Below are 17,856 nucleotides of genomic sequence, written 5' to 3' on the forward strand. Positions count from 1 at the left end.
AAAGCTACCTCTGGAACTGAAAGTCTGAATCACAGAGGACCTGTGGAGCAAGGAAAATATGCAACAAAAGCAAAAGTAGGCCTCTGATCTGGAGATGGGAGGGACCCTGCTTTATGTTGTCCTGACACACTCTCTCCAAAACCACCTAGTATCTTCAGCCTTCTGTCGGGGCTCTAAAAAATAAATAAATGAAACAAACAGTGTGGTGAGTTTTTCCTTTTTTATATTTGTTTTTTTAATATTCATCCATATGCACATGTATATTTTTAAGTAACAAAATTTCCCTCCACCCTCCCTTTTTACCCACCCACCCCCATTTGGATATACATATTTTTGACAAACATGTTTACAGATTAGTCATTTTCAGTATGAGAAATTAGGATTAAAGGAAAGAGATACATAAGAGATAGTTTTAATACAGTGTTCATCAGATTCTGAAGGGTGTTTTTTTTGGTGCGTGCGTGTGTGTGTGTTTTGTTTTGCTTCCTCAGAATGGGGATAGCATTATCCATATATGGTTTAATATGGTTGTCCTAGTTCTCTGAAATGCTTAGAAGATCTGTACATTGTTCTCTTGGTTCTCCCTTTACTCAGCATCAGATCCTGGAACTCATTCCATGCTTCTCTAGAGTCTGACAATTTATGGTTTCTTATAGAATGTGATGATTTTTTTTCTCTTTAGAAAGATCTTATTCATTTTGAATGTTATAATTTTCCCCCTAATCTCGCTTCCCTTCCGCCACCCCCCACAGAAAGCAGTCTGTTAGTCTTTACATTATTTCCTTGCTATACATTGATCTAAGTGATAAGAGAGAAATCATATCTTTAAGGAAGAAAAATAAAGTATAAGTGATAGCAAAATTACATAATAATGGTTTTATTTTTTTAAATTGAAGGTCATAGTCTTTGGTCTTTGTTCAAATCCTATTTCTCAGGATACAGGTGGCATTCTCCATCTCAGATAACCCCAAGTTGTGCCTAATTGTTGCCCTGTTGGTATGAGCAAGTCCATCAAAGTTGATCATCACTCCCATGTTGCTGTTATTGTGTACGATGTTCTTCTGATTCTGCTCATCTCACTCAGCATCAGTTCATGCAAAATCTTCCAGGCTTCCCTGAATTCCCATCTCTCCTAGTTTCTAATAGAACAATAATATTCCATCACATACATATTTGATAGTTTATTAAGCCATTCCCCAATTGATAGACATCCCCTCAATTTCCAATTCTTTGCCACCATAATCACAGCTGCTATGAATATTTTTGTACAAATGATGTTTTTACACTTTTTCCTCATCTCTTCAGGGTATAGACCCAGTAGTGGTATTGCTGGATTGAAGGGTATGCACATATTTGTTGCCTTTGAGGCATAATTCCAAGTTGTTCTCCAGAAAGGCTGGATGAGTTCACAGCTCCACCAACAATGCATTAGTGTCCCAGATTTCCCACATCCCTTCCAACACTGATCATTGTCCTTTCTGGTCATATTGGCCAGTTGTAAATTTTTTTTTTTATTTATTTAAGGCAATGGGAATAAGTGACTTGCCCTAGGTCACCACGGCTAGGCAATCATTAGGTGTCTGAGGTCAAATTTGAACTCAGGTCCTCCTGAATCCAGGGCTGGTGCTCTATCCAAAGCACTATCTAGCTGCCCAGAATGTGATGATTTTTTTTAAAGAAATGGTTAGATGGTCACCTGGTCAAACCCCCAACCTACCAACCCCATTTTATTTTTATTTTTTTAGGTTGTTTTTTTTTGGCAAGGCAAATGGGGTTAAGTGGCTTGCCCAAGGCCACATAGCTAGGTAATTATTAAGTGTCTGAGACTGGATTTGAACCCAGGTACTCCTGACTCCAGGGCCAGTGCTTTATCCATTGTACCACCTAGCTGTCCCTCAACCCCATTTTAAATATAAAGAAGCTAAGGTCCCTAGGTTAAGAGACCGGTCCACAATCACAGAGGCAGGTTTAGAGTTCAGATGCTGATATACAAGACAGTAGTATCCTCCACTCTATCAAGTTGCCCTTCGAGTGAGCTTCATCAAGAACTAAATGAGATTTAGTGCTGGAGTATCAACCAAGTATCAACCAAGGGGAAGATGAAGACATGACACTCTGTATTATCCTTCCAGCCCAGCCTTACCATTTTGTAAGGGAAAATCCCATCTCTATCATATGTGGGTGGTGCTCCCTCTTTGGGGGATCTAGAATGGTCATTGTCAGAGAAAGGTGGTGTCTACTGCTTTGATGTTTTGAGACCACCGAACACAGTTGTTAGTTGAAGGGGACAAAAATAGGAGATTGGAAGGGCTCCTGATTTTCTCAAGATTGACCAACAAGGGTTCTTTCCATGATGATAGATGCCCCATGGACATTTGAGCAGAGCATCACTCTGGAATTATTATGAAGAAGAGACATTCTTCCCTGGTTTTAGGGGCAAAACAAAAAAGCAAGCAGCACTTATTCATGGAGTAATCTATCCCAGGACAAGTGCTCAAAGGGAGGTCAGAAGAAGCAATACCAGCACACTAAATTTCTTCTTTATTCCACTCTTTCCCCATCTTCCTCAATGTGAATGAATAGATGTGTTACATCCAATAATCTCAGAACAAGATGAGTAAGAACAACTCAGCTTTGTGACATCCTCCTCCTGCTCCTATCTCCTTCCTCCTCAGATCTCTGCCATTTTTGGAACTGGGAGGGAGGAGAGGGGTCTGGGGACAGAAAAATAGAGGAGGAGGAGAGGGAAAAAAAGGGGGGAGAGGAAATGGAAGACTTAGATGGGGGGACAGAAATGAGAAAGGAGGAGAGAGAGAGAGTGAGAAGTGGGGCAGAGAGAAAGAGAAAGGAAGGGAAGAGGAAAAGGGAGGGAGAGAGGAAAGGAGGTAGGAATGAAAGGCAGAGGAAGTGAGAAAGGGAGAGAACAGTTCTGAAATATAAACAATAGAATCAGACCATGCAAACCGGGACCCAGAATTTGGTAGTGACTCATTAGTTCATCTTTATAAAGTAACAGCTTATCAGTGACTCAGTTTCCCAGAAGGAGATGGCTATGAATAGGACCAGCTTCTCTATTGCCTTCACATTGACTTAAAAGGCAGTGAATAAAACCAGTCATATTTTTCTAAATGTTATCATAACAAGAGTCATTCAGTGAGTTTTCTTCCCTGCTGAGAAATTTCTGAAGACTTGAGGTGGGAGAACTCTAAAGACCTTAAAAGGTCTGGGTGTTGCCTCTGAAACTGCAGCCTATTTAGGCAAAGGGATTTCTGTAAAACGCCAGACCTTGGACAAAATAGCAAGTTGTTGAGTTTATGGGGAATTCCCACCTTCAAAGATCCATCGCTCCCTAGTGTTTTCCTCTGCTTGCTGAATGGAATCAAATATTCAAAGGCTAAGGATTCCCAAAGAACAGGAAATTTAATTGTCTAAAAATTTAATGAATAGTCAGAATTTCTATAGGTAATTTTGCAAAATGATGTATATGGCATATACATGCCTGTAAATATATCATAATACCTATACACACTAGATATATACATATATATGTTTATAATCTTACTATTCACAATAATTCTGTGAAATGGTGGTTTATGATCCCCATTTTAGAGATGAGGAAACTGAAGATGATACAAGTGAAATGACTTGCCTAGGACCACACAGCCAATAGTGTAGTGAGTCCAGATTCAAGCTTGACTTTTCTGGTATAAGACCAGTGTCCTCCCTAATTCTAAAGTCTAAAATTTGGAAATGATAAATCTAACCAGGTTGCAGGCATTAAGGCCATACAATAAGTGGGCAGCATGCCCATTGTTGCTCTGATACAATTTGAAAGGATGTCTGATTTTCTCTAAGACACCAAAATCAAAGGATAGGAGAATTGGAAGGGCCCCAGTGACTATGTAATCCAATCAATACATGATGGGAATCCCTCCTAGAATATTTCTGAAGACTTCCAAGGAGGAGGAACCAACCCACTCCCCAGCTGTCCACTCCAACTGAGGGTCTCAATTATTTGGACTTTTTGTTTCCCTGACATCCAACTTTTGACTCTTTGCAGATCTCACCCATTGCTAAACAGACTGAATCTTAAACTCGTTTCTCCATAATACCTCTTTGATACCCCTCACCCCAAAGTCTTCTTTTACAGGGTAAATATACCCCATTTTCCTTCCTTCGGGTCACTCAGGTTCCCAGTCTCAGAATCTGCTCTCTCCCTCACCCTTCAAAACTTGTCAGCTTTCAAGTCTCATGAATTCCATCTGAAAATTGGTCTCTCATCCATCTCCCTTCTCTTTTTCTTGCTCATAAAGTCACCATTCTGGTTGAGATTGTCTTCACAGATCCCTGGTATTACAGTCTCATCTTGCTCTAGGTTTCCATTCTTCTAGTCCCTCCCTCCTTAACCCTTTTTCATCCAGTTGCCAATCTGACATCCCTATAGCCAGGGGTAGCCATGTCATTTGCTGTTTAAAGAACATTAATACCCATTATTCTAGAAGATGCAAATTCATTTACTTGTTGCTAATATCTGGGAAGGAAGATTGGAGCTCGATTGTATAGGACTTCACTCCATCTGATTTTTCTCTCAAGGATTATATTTTCTAACCCAATGAGCCTGCCAAGTGTCTATACCCAAGGTTCAACAACACAATGTTCTAGTTTCCCTTTTAGTGAACCTTCAGTCTATCCCTTGTGTTTGAAATGCATCTCTTCCTCTTCAGACCTTGTTAATTCCTGAATTCTTGCAGGGTTCAGCTGAGGAATTACCACAAATATAAGCTCTCTCCAGATTTCTCAGTTTATGAGAGATTACCTCATTAACACAAGTCAGACAATAAACATTTATTAAATGTCTACTGTGAACCACTCAGTATGCTAAGCAAAAAAGAGGCTACCAATAATCCTTAGCTCAAGGAGCTCATGATCTAACAGGGAGACAACATGCAAACAATCTGTATAAACTTGCTACATACAGGACAAATAGAAAACAATGATTGAGAGAAGACACTAAGATTAAGAGGTGTTTGGGAAGGCTTTCTGTAAAAGGTAGGATTTTAACTGTGACTTGATGTAAGTTAGCAAATGCAGAAGGCAGAAATAAGGAAGAATATTTCAGGGAACAGTCAAAAATGCCTAGGGCCAAGAGATGGAGTGTCTTGTGCAAGGACACCAATGTAATTAGATCAAAAAGTGGGTGCCAATGATGAAGGAGTAAGAAGACTAGAAAGAAGGAAAAGTGGCAACAGGTTCTGAAGGGATTTGAATGCCAAATAAAAGATTTTGTATTTGACACTGGAAGTGATAGGGAATCAGTGTAGATTGTTTACTGGGAGTAACATCATTGGACCTTTGCTTTAGGAAAATAACTTTGGTGCTTAAATAAAAGGGGGATTCGAGTCCCAAGATACTTGTGAAAGGCAGGTCAGCCAGCAGGCTATTGCCATAATCTAGGCATGAGGGAGAAAAGGGTTCATATTTGAGAGTTATTACAAAGATGAAATTGGAGGATCCTGGCAACAGATTGGATATGGGGAGTGTGAGGTGAAGATATTGAGACATACAGGATGTTGCACCTAAAAGTATGACTGGGAGATTGGGGTTGGCCTCAATATAATAGGCAAGTTTGGAAGGGGAAAGAATTTAAAAAGAACGATAATAGTTTCCTTTTTGGACATCCTAAGTTTAGGATGACTACTGGTCATCTAATTTGAGATTCCTGAAAGACAGTGGAAGGGAAAAAAAACTGATGGTAAATAGTGAAATTAGGGCAAGGTAGGTAGATCTGAGAAACATCAGCATAGAAATGGTCATTAAGTCTTTGGAAGCTGATGAGGTCATCAAGTAAAATGGTAAAGACAGAGAAGAGGTTCCAAGACACAGTCTGTGGAATGGTTAAAATTCCAGCAAGGGAGTCAGAGCAGGAAGGGTCACTGAGGTAGAAGGAGAACCAGAAGAGAGAGGTATCCTGAAAACCTACAGGGAAGGGAGTATCAAGGAGGAAAGGGATAGACAGGTTCAAAGGCTGCAGAGAAGCCAGAGGATGAAGACTGAGAAAAAGCCATTGGTTCTGGCAACTAAGAGACCACTGGTAACTTTGAAGAGAGAAGTTCTGAAGGAATGGTGATAAAATGTTCCATACCTATATACTATTTTAATTGCAAAGATGTGATGATCTCCCCACAAGATAATGCATAATTTTAGAGTAGCCTGGTCACCCCTGAAAGATTAAAAGATTTCTCCAAATCATCCACCCAGTAAGTATATGGTCAAGGCAAATCTAGAACCCGATTGAAAGCCAACTCTCTATCCACTTATAACTAACTTCCTACATGCAGCCTCTCATTTTTAATTTCTGTATATTTATATTGCATAGTCTTATCTCTCTATGAGCTGTTTCTCCTTCCTACACAGATTGTAAACCCCTTGAGGGCAGGGTATGGTTTTACTTTTATATCTCTAGAACCTACTACAGTTTCTAACACTTAGAACATGAATGCTTATTAAGGGAAAAGAGGAGAGGGAAGGGAAAAGGAGAGGTGAATAATCATATTTCAATATAATAGGATTTCAGAACAGTGGGTCCTACCTTTTTAATGGAGAAAATCTGGTTATTTTCAGTATATTTCCTGGGGAAGTTGCCCGAGTGGCCTTTCTGACCTTCCCCAGTAGACTTTAAAAACACATGTGACCTACAAAGCAGAAGGACCAACATCCGAAAAAGTCATTAGTGATTGAGAGGCAGAGGGTGTGAGTGGGGTGAGGAGCAAAGGGATGGGGAAGGGGGAGGAACAACTTCTCACCTTGTACCCTTTGCTGGCAGGAAGTTAGAAACAATTAGATTGGTGAAGCTAAACAGCAGCTCCTGGGCAAGGACTGGGAGGTGGGGTGTCAGGCTTCAGGGAAGCTCATTGGAAAGTGGAAGGAGAGGAATGTCCCAGGAAAGCTTCCCTGGCAATGATGGCTTCTCCTTGGGCTGTAAGAGGACAAGTAGGAAGTCCAGTCTCTCTTTGCCATGACATCACTTCAAAAGAACAGAATAACTTCGATCTGGTGAAAGCCCTCTGCTCTGCAGGCTCAACTTAACTAGTATTTTTTCAACCAGATCACTTTTGTGATGGGCTTAAAGCTTTGAACTGTCCTGTTTGCCTTTCTGTCCACCCTTTGCAGAAGGTCTCTCAAAGTCCTTCTTGAACTCAAGTGTCCAGGGAATCCATGCCTCCCTTTCATGCTGCTAATTGCTTAAACTAATCTACCTGTTCAGAAGGATTAGCATATAATGTTCATGTAAGCATATTTCTATCAAGGCTCAGTATCATTGGCATCAACCCAACAATGCTCAAAATTTTTTCTGATTTTCCCCCAATGGCAAGTGTCTTTCCTCCCAAACTACCTTCTATTAAGTGCTTGAATTTTGGTTTGCATTATTTTCTCTATACTTATCCTTATATATGCCATTATACGGCACCTCTTGGAATAAAGAAGCTGTCCTTTGCCTCCTTTTAATCCCCATCACTTAGCAAGGTAGATGGCATGTAGTCAATGCTGAAAATGCATTTAATTGAATATATATGCATATATGTAAATATATTCATATATGCATTATAGATATGTAAAATTTGTCTCTCTTGTTAGAATAAAAGTTACTTGAAGGCAGGAGACTTCTCTCCCCCCCCCCAGTTCCTTGTAAAGTGCTGGAAAAACAAATGGAATAGAAATAGGAAATAACAAAATATAAACAAATTGAGTGGGCAAAAGTGCTGTTTCCCAAGATTACCTCTGTCTGAAAGTTGCTGAATGGGAAGGAAAACTGGGGAGTCATACTAGGAAACTCCTGAAGAATGTGAGATGGAATGGCAGGAACTTCTTTTTCAATTAAAAACAAGACTAAGTAAGCTCCCAGATAAGTTCTTCAGGGATTAATGACAGACAAATTCATGGAAAAGACTCTGGAGGAAGGGAATGGAATAAATGTTCTTAGGGGAGGGTGAGTGTGTAATTTCGTTAGTGTATCCAAGGAAATTGGTAGCTGCTTTGCAACTCAGAAACTCAAAGAGTTGACTGGAACAATGAGTTCAAACTCAAATAGAAACATACTTCTGAATGGCCAATATTGATTTAAAAAAACCACAAATACAGTGCGGTACTATATATTTTTTTCTGTTAAAATTTCTGTTATATTTTAATTTACTTGGGGTTCCCAGTGTGGGCACATCTCTGATGGATATGACAATGGCTTTCTAAGTAGGCCAACTGTCCACAGTTCTGGCCTACCTCTCATGGAATGAGCATGGGGTCAAGAGCCAAGATAAAGTTTTGACCAGATGTCAGTGCAATGGAGAGTGCCCAGCAGGCTCCTTGATCTGCAGGTTCTTTCTCTAGCACAGACCATTGGCATCGTCAGCCTTGCTTTGGCTACTTCTGGGGAAAAGTAAGTATCTCACTTCTGGCAAGCTTGTCATTTTAGGAAGACCGAGCAAACTTTGGTTAGTTCCTTGTTTCTTCACCCTCTTAAGGCAGAGACTGCATCCAAATTTCATCAGAAAGGATTTACCACTAACTAAACCAGGAAAAGCAGCCCACTCATTGGACCCAGACAGGAATGATTCAACAAGCAGGCTTTCTTTCACTTCCTGTCTGTTAAACTTTTCAGAACTCTATGAATTTCTCCCTGAAGGGGTGAGGGAAGGATTCCCCACATTAGGAGCACAGCAGATATGAGTGTATTGTAACTAAAGCCAGGGGTATGCTAGTAAATGTTTAACAATTGACTCCCCAGGAAAAAAAAATAATGTACACAAGACACATAAGTCAATCTGCATTCTTTTGCTTTATTTATATTTAGCTAGTATTTTATTTTCCCCAGTTACATATAAAAACAATTTTCAATCTTTATTTGTAAACTTTGAATTCCAAATTCTCTCTTTTTTTTCAGGTTTTTGCAAGGCAAACGGGGTTAAGTGGCTTGCCCAAGGCCACACAGCTAGGTCATGATTAAGCGTCTGAGGCCGGATTTGAACCCAGGGACTCCTGACTCCAGGGCCAGTGCTCTATCCACTGTGCCAACTAGCTGCCCCACAAATTCTCTCTTTTTCTCTCTCTCCACCCCTTCTCATTTGGAATGCAAGCAATTTGGCAAAGGTTATACATATAGGTCATACAAAACATTTCCATAATGTCATGTTGTGAAAGAAAAGATAGACCTCTCCCCCCCAAAAAGAACCTCAAGAAAATTACAGTAAGATCAAAAGTACAATTGAATCCGTATTCAGACATGATCATTTCTTTCTCTGAGAATGGATAATATTTTTCATTATGAGTACTTCACAGTTTTCTTCATTGTGTTCCTGGAAATAACTAAGTCATTCACAGCTGATCATCTCAAAATGTTGTTATGGGCGGCTAGGTGGCACAGTGGATAGAGCACTGGCTCTGGAGTCAGGAGTCCCCTGGGTTCAAATCCGGCCTCAGACACTTAATCATGACCTAGCTTTGTGGCCTTGGGCAAGCCACTTAACCCCATTTTTCTTGCAAAAAATAAACCCTAAAAAATGTTATTGTTACTTTGAAAACATTACATTTCTCACTCTGCATCAGCTCATGTAAGTCTTTCCAGGTTTTTCTGACACTATCCTATTCATTGTAACTTATAGTAGACTATCATTTATATTCTATTAGAATCACATTTCACAATGTTGCTATTAATGTGTATGATGTTCTCCTGGTTCTTCTCACACCACTCAGCATCAGCTCATGCAAGACTTTCCAGGCTTTTCTGCAGTCCAGTCACCCATGATTTCATACTCCAACATATTCATATACCATTTCAGCCATTTCCCAATTGATGCGCCCTCCTCAGTTTTGAATTCTTTGACACTATAAAAAAGAGCTGCTAAAAATATTTTTGTAATGTGGGTCTTTTCCCCATTTTCATGATCTCTTTGGAATACAGATCTAATAGTGGAATTTCTGGATCAAAGGCTCTACACAGCTTTATCAATTCTAATTTTTAAGGTTCTTTCTTCTTCATTGAACCCTTGTGTCTCTTTTTCCATTTGACAAATTCTGTTTCTTAAGGTGTTATTTTCTTCAGTATTCTTTATCTACTTTGCCAAACTATCGACTCTTTCTGGTCTGTGTCAGTCTCTGTCTCTATCTCTCTCTCCCCCCTCCCAATTTTTCCTCTACCTCTTTCACTTGATGTTCAAAGTCCCTTTTGGGTTCTTCAATGATCTAAGATCAATCCATATATTCTTTAGAGGCTTTTGATGTAGGAACTTTGTTATCTTCTGATTGGGTTTTGATCTTCCTTGTCATTATAGCAGTGATCAGAATTATTCTGTTGTATGTGCATTTTCCCAACCTATTACTTGACTTATAACTCTTTGGGGTAAAGTAGGCCTCTGCTTTCAGGGTGAAGGGTGCACTGGCCCAAGCTTTGGAGGGTTTGTGCAGCTGTTTTCAGAGATACTTATAGGAAGCTATAAGTCTTCAATCCTTTCAAGGTGGTTTGATCTAAGGAGATGTGTTTATTCCTCACCTGGCCTATGCTCTGGTGATCATGGACTTTTCAGCCCTGACCCTGTCAGGGAGGAGGTCCTGAGGCTCTGTAGCTGCAAGCTCTGGTATGCTACTGCCCCTTCTTACCCAGGGATTGTCCACCCAAGATTAGGATCTAGATCCAAGAATGGGTAAAGCAACAGAATCCTGCCTCAATGCTAGCAATGAGACCCCTGCAATTTCCTTCTGACCAGTTGGTCAATCAATCCTGTTAGCTCCTGTGACCTGAGAGCTCTGGAACAGTTGCTGCTACTGCTGCTCCCAAGCCCTGCTCCTGGTTTGCTGAGATCCTCAATTTAATTTCACAAGAACCCTTGACCTGTATTGGACTCTGCTCCTCTCTTACCCTGGTGCAAGAGATTTTCTTGCTGACCTTCTAAATTGTCTAGGGACAGAAAATTGTTTCATTCTATCTTTTTATGGGTTTTGTTGCTCTGCAATTTGTTGAGTCATTAGAGGTATTTGGAGAGGATTGGGGGAGAACTGAGACAAAACCCTGCCTTTATACCACCATCTTTAAATCTGCATTATTGATATTTTCTCCATCACTTTCTTAACCCTATACAATCAACAAAATAATCATTGAACCTTGATATGTAGAATTTGTTGAATTCTGAGCTATAAAAACTCCCACTTAAAATCTAACAATTAGCTCTCTAATCATGCCCCATCCACACACATAAAATACATGGTTAGGTTCAGTCACCTTTAGTTTGGATTGCAAACCTTGGGCATCTTCACCTTTGTATTTCTTTCCTGAGTTTAGATGCCCAAGTAGCAATACTGGGGTGGAGGCTGCCAGCTATGAAACAGGGGTCATAATTATGCCTACTTCCTAAGGCTGTTGGGAAAATCAGCTGAGATAATATTTGTAAAGTATTCAACACAGGGGCTGGCAACTAACAGAAGTTTAATCAATGCTTAGTCCCTTTTCCTTCCCTTCCCAGCTTTGAAGCCCTTCTCATAGGCTAGAAAGGTTGGGAGTTTCTGACTCCTCAGTCATTCCGGGCTACATTTTAGGAATATCTCCCAGAACCAATCCCAATGCTCCTTGGGGAAGATGGAGAATTAACCCAGATCTTGGAGGACTGGCTTTCCAGAAGACACAAGATTTGGTTGTACAGTGCAGAATTGAGGTGAAGGTGAAATACCGATTCAGTAACCCCACAAAGAGTTTTGTTTGGGGTGATAAAATCCATCTTTCATGAGAATAGGCCAATAGTTATAAGTTATTATTGCAGCACAAATCTCTGCCAATGAACCCTCATACAAAGTTTTCATTTATTCATTTATTTATTTTAGTGGGCTTTTTTAAGTGGAAGAAATAAACGTCCTATACACTATTCATTTCCATGATCCATTTGAGAAAGATTTCAGTATGACCCAGGATGGTCAAGACTGTGAGAAAGAATATAACCTGACTTTTTTCTTTAGAGACCAAGCTTTCTCAGAACTGAATCTTGTTCCTTTCATTAGGTCTAGGGTTGAGAGGGGCACCTTAATAGGTACAAAATGGCAACTAAAGAGCTGATGGATTAAATGGCCACTGAGCATCAGTCAAATCCAACGTGTACCCGAGTTGAAATCTCCTCTGTCACTGGCCTGTCCTCTGCCTATATAAAAAATTGTATCGATGTCTTTTATTTTTATATCACCAACATCTTCATTGAATTTCCCCTCTTTCACCTCCTCCCAGAAAACCACCCTTAGAATAAAAAAATTAAAAAAGAAAAGTCTCAGAAAAACATAGAATAGCAATAGCTTTCATGTACATAACACAAATATTGTTTCAATGTCTTCCTATAACACCCCTGGAAGGGAAGTCTTTTTCCTCCCCATTTTTATGGAAGGGAAAACTGAAGCAGGCAGAGTCTGAATGACTTGCCCAGGATCATAGAGCTAATGTCAAAACAAACAAACAAACAAACAAACTCTGGTGTTGTATTTAGTATTCTATATGCATAGTTGACCACTTCTTCAAAGAAATTTCACTTCTTTAGAGACAAGCCTGGTCATCATATTTGTAAACAGTATTTTGTTGCTGTTCTTAACACTTATAGAATTTGTGTATAAGCATTAATATCATAGTATATTGGTCTTCCCATTCATCATTTCTTATAGCCTGGTGACATTCCATCACCTTTAAGCCCTGGGGAGCAGTCATTCTCAAACTGACATCTGCCCAATTTCTCATCTTTCCCACTTCTTATATTCTACCATATGTGAAAAAGAACCCACTTACTAGTATTTCTCTAGTGATCTAGTTTCAGGGCCAATTGATTATCCACAGCTTGCCACATTTGGATTTGATTTTTCACCATCTTTCCAATTTAATCTTCAATACACTGGAAATAATGAGACTGAGTTTCATTTCATGCCACACTCACTAAAACTGGGTTTCCTCCTATAATTTCTTTTATTGTTCAGGGACTCAATAGAATCTTCAGTTTCCTGTCTCCTCCACATTTTAAAAAGAATCCTCTGCTTGATACCAATACCAGTTCTCTCTTGATTAGTGATCAATGATTTCCTGACTGAGGTAATTTCAGCTACTTGTAAGGGTTGATCCATAGTCACCATTTCTTAGAGAACTTTAAGGTAAGGTAATGTTATTGAACCTCATTCCTTTTTCAAAGATTACTAATTTGTCTAAATAGATCGGCTCGATACTCCTATGCATTGTCTTTTTCATTAAAATGACATTTTAAAATTATACCATAGTCATTTAATAAATAAAAACTTGTCTTCCTTTCCATTAGTAGTTCCTGGTTGAATGGATAGGTCCTTGGTTTGAAGTCAGGAAACCCTGAGTTTTAAATCTGACTTCAGAAACTTAGCAGCTATTTGATTCTGGTCAAGTCACTTGACCTCTGTCAGTCTCAGTTTCAACTGTAAAATGGGAAAAATAGCATCTCTTTCAGGGTATTGTGCAAATACATTGAAATAATTTGACTGAATTAAATTGAATTAATTAAATCAATTAACTGAATAAATTGAAAAATTATGTAAATGCTATCTATTGCTATTGTACATTTTGTTGGACTTTTTCTTTCTATTCTAAGGCACAGCTTTCTGAGAGGAGATGGGAGGGGGGAGGAATATAATGGGAAATGTTAGAGATATAAGAGCAAAAACCATCAATGCACTATTTTTTAATGTGAAGATTAAATAAGATAACATTTGTAAAATGCTTAGTATAGTGACTGACACATAGATACTTAATAAATGTTTATTCCTTTCATGGCATGTGCATGGTAGTACCTGTAGTATGTTATTTGCTAGCATTTCCATATCCTTCATGAAGAAAGTTCCTGGGGTGGCTAGGTGGTACATAAGATATGACTGGAGAAGTCTAGATCAGTCTTGAGCAATAAGGTTTTCTGTATTTTCACACTACCTCATTCCCCTGATTAAATGGTGGAACATAGAGGAAATGTTAGGAGCAAAAGCTATCAAGGAAGAGCTTAGTTCTCAAAGAAGCCCAGAGCTTTCCTCTCAAGTTTGTGACTGAAAAATGCATCCCTTCTTTTCAGGTTAAAGAAGGGTGGGAAAGAAATAGTTGGTGGGGGAAAATAAGAGAAGGAAAGAAACCTCCATAGTCAGCATTTTGCACTCAGTTTTAATTCAAGGATCCAAGCATTTACTAATGTCCCAGTCATTGTTCTGGGTACTGGTGATACAAGGGTAAAAATGAAGGAGTTCCTACCCCAGGGAGCTTCTATTCTGCTAAGGTGATGTGAAATATATATCGATCAGTAAATATAGAATAAACTGAAAAACAGAAACTTTATTTTTCTGGGGGGGAGAGAGGGAATGGCAAATGAATATACAATGTAACCCATGGACTGTGAGAGAATCTTAGGGATTTGAGGAGTTGGAGAGAAGAGGCAGAACCTTCCAGGTATGCAGTGAAGGGCTTCACAAAGTTGGACAACAGTATGTTAAGTTCAGGGGAGAGCTAGTAAGTCAGTTTGTCTGAAATCCTGTGTGTGTGTGTGTGTGTTATAAAATATTCTTCCAAAGGGCTGAGTCTATTGAAAATGGCAAAAGCTGAACAAGTTTTATTTTTGAATTTGCAAGAATAATAAAATGATGCAATATTTCCCCTTGTAAAATCACATTTAAAATATGTGATATTAATCAGAAAATTATATTTTTGAGCCAATTCTTTTCTTCTCCACCCACCCCCACTTGTTCTGCAAGGCAAATCATCTCCAAGAAGTTCTAATAAAAAAAAACAATGGAAAATTATTGGACAGCTGGGGGTGGAGGGAATGAATAAAATACTGGCATTGGAAATGGGAAGATGTGAATTCAAATTCTTTCTTACTTAGAAATGTGACCCTGGATAAGTAACATGAACTCTCTTGACCTCATTTTGCATTTACTCACAGGGTAAGGATACTTCACATTTTATGAGGATAAAGTGAGATGACTTGCCCACAGTGCTTTGCCCATTTTGTGAATAATCATGATGGGCTTTGACAGGCTACCTTTAGGGGATAACAGCTCTTCCAAATATGAGATAGCAATCTATCCCAGAATCCATTGGTGCTGACGAACAGCATTCTCTTATAATTCTGTCATTTTTCATCTTTTGGACAAGAACCCACATGTGTCTTTTATTCAACTACCTCCTGTCAAAACTGTATCAATCACAAAGTCAGGGTAGAGGTCAAGTTGGGGCAGCTAGGTAGCACTGTGGATAGAGTGCTAGATCTGGAATCAGGAAGAATTGAATTAAAATCTGGTCTCAGACACTTATTAAATGTGTGACCCTGGGCAAGTCATTTTTGTCTCAGTTTCCTTTTTCTGTAAAATGAGATGCAGAAGAAAATGGCAAACTACCCCAACTTATCTTTGCCAAGAAAATCTCAAATGGAGAGTTGAGTCAGACATGACTGAACAGTGACTAAACAACAAAATAATAAGAGGTCAAGTAAGTTTTCAGTCTCAGGTCATTGTGTTGGCAGAAAACCTATTGCTTACATGATCCAGTTTTCAGATTCTGAGTGTAATAAATTCATAAGACCACAGATGTCATTAGAAGGGACATTAGAGAACCACCTGGCCCAATCTTTCATTTGACAAATGAGAAAACTAGACCCCACGATGAGAAGAGACTTATTTGAGACACCACAGGCTAGAATTCAAACTCAGATCTCCTGATTCCAAATCTTACTCTTTATAAAGTACTATATTGTCCCCTCGGACTTTCAGGCTAGGGCAAGATTACCTTTGCCTCATAGACACTGCGAATGGGAGCCTGGCAAGATAGCACCATATAGTAGAAAAGTCTAAGTCTCTCTTTTCTCATATCGCTGGAAAACCTGTCAACTTTGTAATCAGAGAACTTGGGATCTGAATCTCACTCCACCTTCTATGTGACCTTGGACAAATGATTGAACCTCCCTGGGTCTTAGGGTTTCATCTATAAATCGAGGCAGCTGGACTAGACATCCTTAAGTCGCTTTAGCTCTCAATTTATAAATCTATGAAAATGGAGATAATCGTCTCCTTCCTATGTTTCTCATGGGCCAAAGGTGAGAGGTCACCTACTGATTTAGCAAGAATCCTCCTTAGAACTTCCCTTACAAGTAACCATTCAGCCTCTTTGGAAGTCTCCAATGAGACAGGACCCAAGTCCATTCTAGGAGATTCCATTCCATTTCACATTTTAAAAAAAATGACCTAATCTACTACACCCTGAGGATAGAAAAAGAAAATGAATCCATCCCTGCCCTCAAGAGGCTTGCCTTCTAAAGTGGTAGAAGAAACATATAATTTTTTATGAGAGAGTAATTTTATAAAATATTCATGGAAAATAATATTCTATCCATCTTACAGATTTGATATGTGAGGCATATGAAGGGAACACTTCACAAACATTTGTCTGCAAAATTGATGAGAGTTGTAGTTAGTATAGTGTGATGGGGGGGGGTGTCCATGGAATTTAGAGTGGCTATATTAACCTGGGGTCTATGAATTTGTTTTGTTCCTAGTGTTTTTAAGAAATATTTTGTAGGGGCGGCTAGGTAGTGTAGTGGATAAAGCACCAGCCCTGGAGTCAGGAGTACCTGGGTTCAAATCCTGTCTCAGACACTTAATAATTACCTAGCTGTGTGGCCTTGGGAAAGCCACTTAACCCCATTTGCCTTGCAAAGAAAAAAGAAATATTTTGTAATGGCAGGTCAATATAATTGCTTTCTTTTTCATTCTATATGTTCTATATCATGCATTTAAATAATTGACTCCAAGAAGTGTATCTTTCCCAGACTGACAGCCCAAGGGGGCCTTTGAAATCAAAGAAAAGAATTGTGACAAAGCATGGAAGGAGTTCTAACCCATTCTCTGTGACTTTGGGCCAGTCATTCACTTCTCAATATGTGATCATTCTTATTTTGCAGAGGAGGAAATGGATGCCTCCTTTTCTTATTTCACAGGGCTTTCACCCAGTAAACTGGTTGGTAATCTCTCAAATCTCATCAATCCATTGATCAGAAAATGTTTCTTAAATGCTTTTTATACATAAGGCACTGCGATAAGTGCTAAAGATACTAAGGCATGACAAAAACTTCCTGCCCTCACAGAATTTATAATCTAATCCAGGGAGATGTGAACATGAATCGGTCTATACAAGAGGCAGAGAGTTGATGGTAGGGAACTTGGAGGAAAGATACTAACATGGAAAGGGGACTGGGATATACCTCAGGCAGAAGGCCAGAATTGACCTGAGACTTGAAGAAAGACTTCAAGATAAAGAGGGAGAATGTTGAACATTCAAAGGCCAGCCAAGAATAACAGACAGGAGATGCAGCATCCTGTTCTAGGAGAAACAAGTGCCCATTATATTTAGGTCACAGAATGTTTGGAGAATGTTAAGATAGGCCCAAACTGTGAAGAAATGTAAATAACAGAGGATTTTCCATTGGATATTGAGGTAATAGGGAGTCATGGGAGTTTATAGATTAATGATCTGGCATAACCTGCACAGATAGTTGCTTTATGAAGGTCATTTTGGGAGCAGGGTGAAGTATGGCAAACAGTAATGTAAGAGACAGGGAAATTAATTAGAAGAATTTTGGACTGGACTATGATAGTGGCTGGGTTGATTGGAGAAGGGGACAGATGACAGATTCTGTGACAAGGTTTGATAATAGATTGGACATGTGGGGTAAAAAGGAATGGCTCCTAGGTTGTGAACCTGAATGATTGGGAAGATGGTAGCACACTGGACAGTAAAAGGGGAGTTCAGAAGAGGGAAGGGTTTGAGAACAATAAGAGTGAGTTCAAGTT

The 17,856-nt window shown here is 39.3% G+C and overlaps 1 long non-coding RNA gene across 1 annotated transcript in view; it reads right to left on the reverse strand.

Moving 5' to 3' along the window:
• Positions 1 to 320: 320 nt before the first annotated feature.
• Positions 321 to 17,856, reverse strand: part of LOC141510939 (uncharacterized) — a 133,743-nt gene continuing 116,207 nt past the window's right edge. The window contains exon 3 of the long non-coding RNA XR_012475205.1: positions 321 to 1,139. This is a non-coding gene — a long non-coding RNA (uncharacterized LOC141510939). The remainder of the gene's footprint in view (positions 1,140 to 17,856) is intronic.

The sequence above is a fragment of the Macrotis lagotis genome, chromosome 2 (genome assembly GCF_037893015.1).
Source record: "Macrotis lagotis isolate mMagLag1 chromosome 2, bilby.v1.9.chrom.fasta, whole genome shotgun sequence".
In the NCBI taxonomy this organism is placed as follows: domain Eukaryota; kingdom Metazoa; phylum Chordata; class Mammalia; order Peramelemorphia; family Peramelidae; genus Macrotis; species Macrotis lagotis.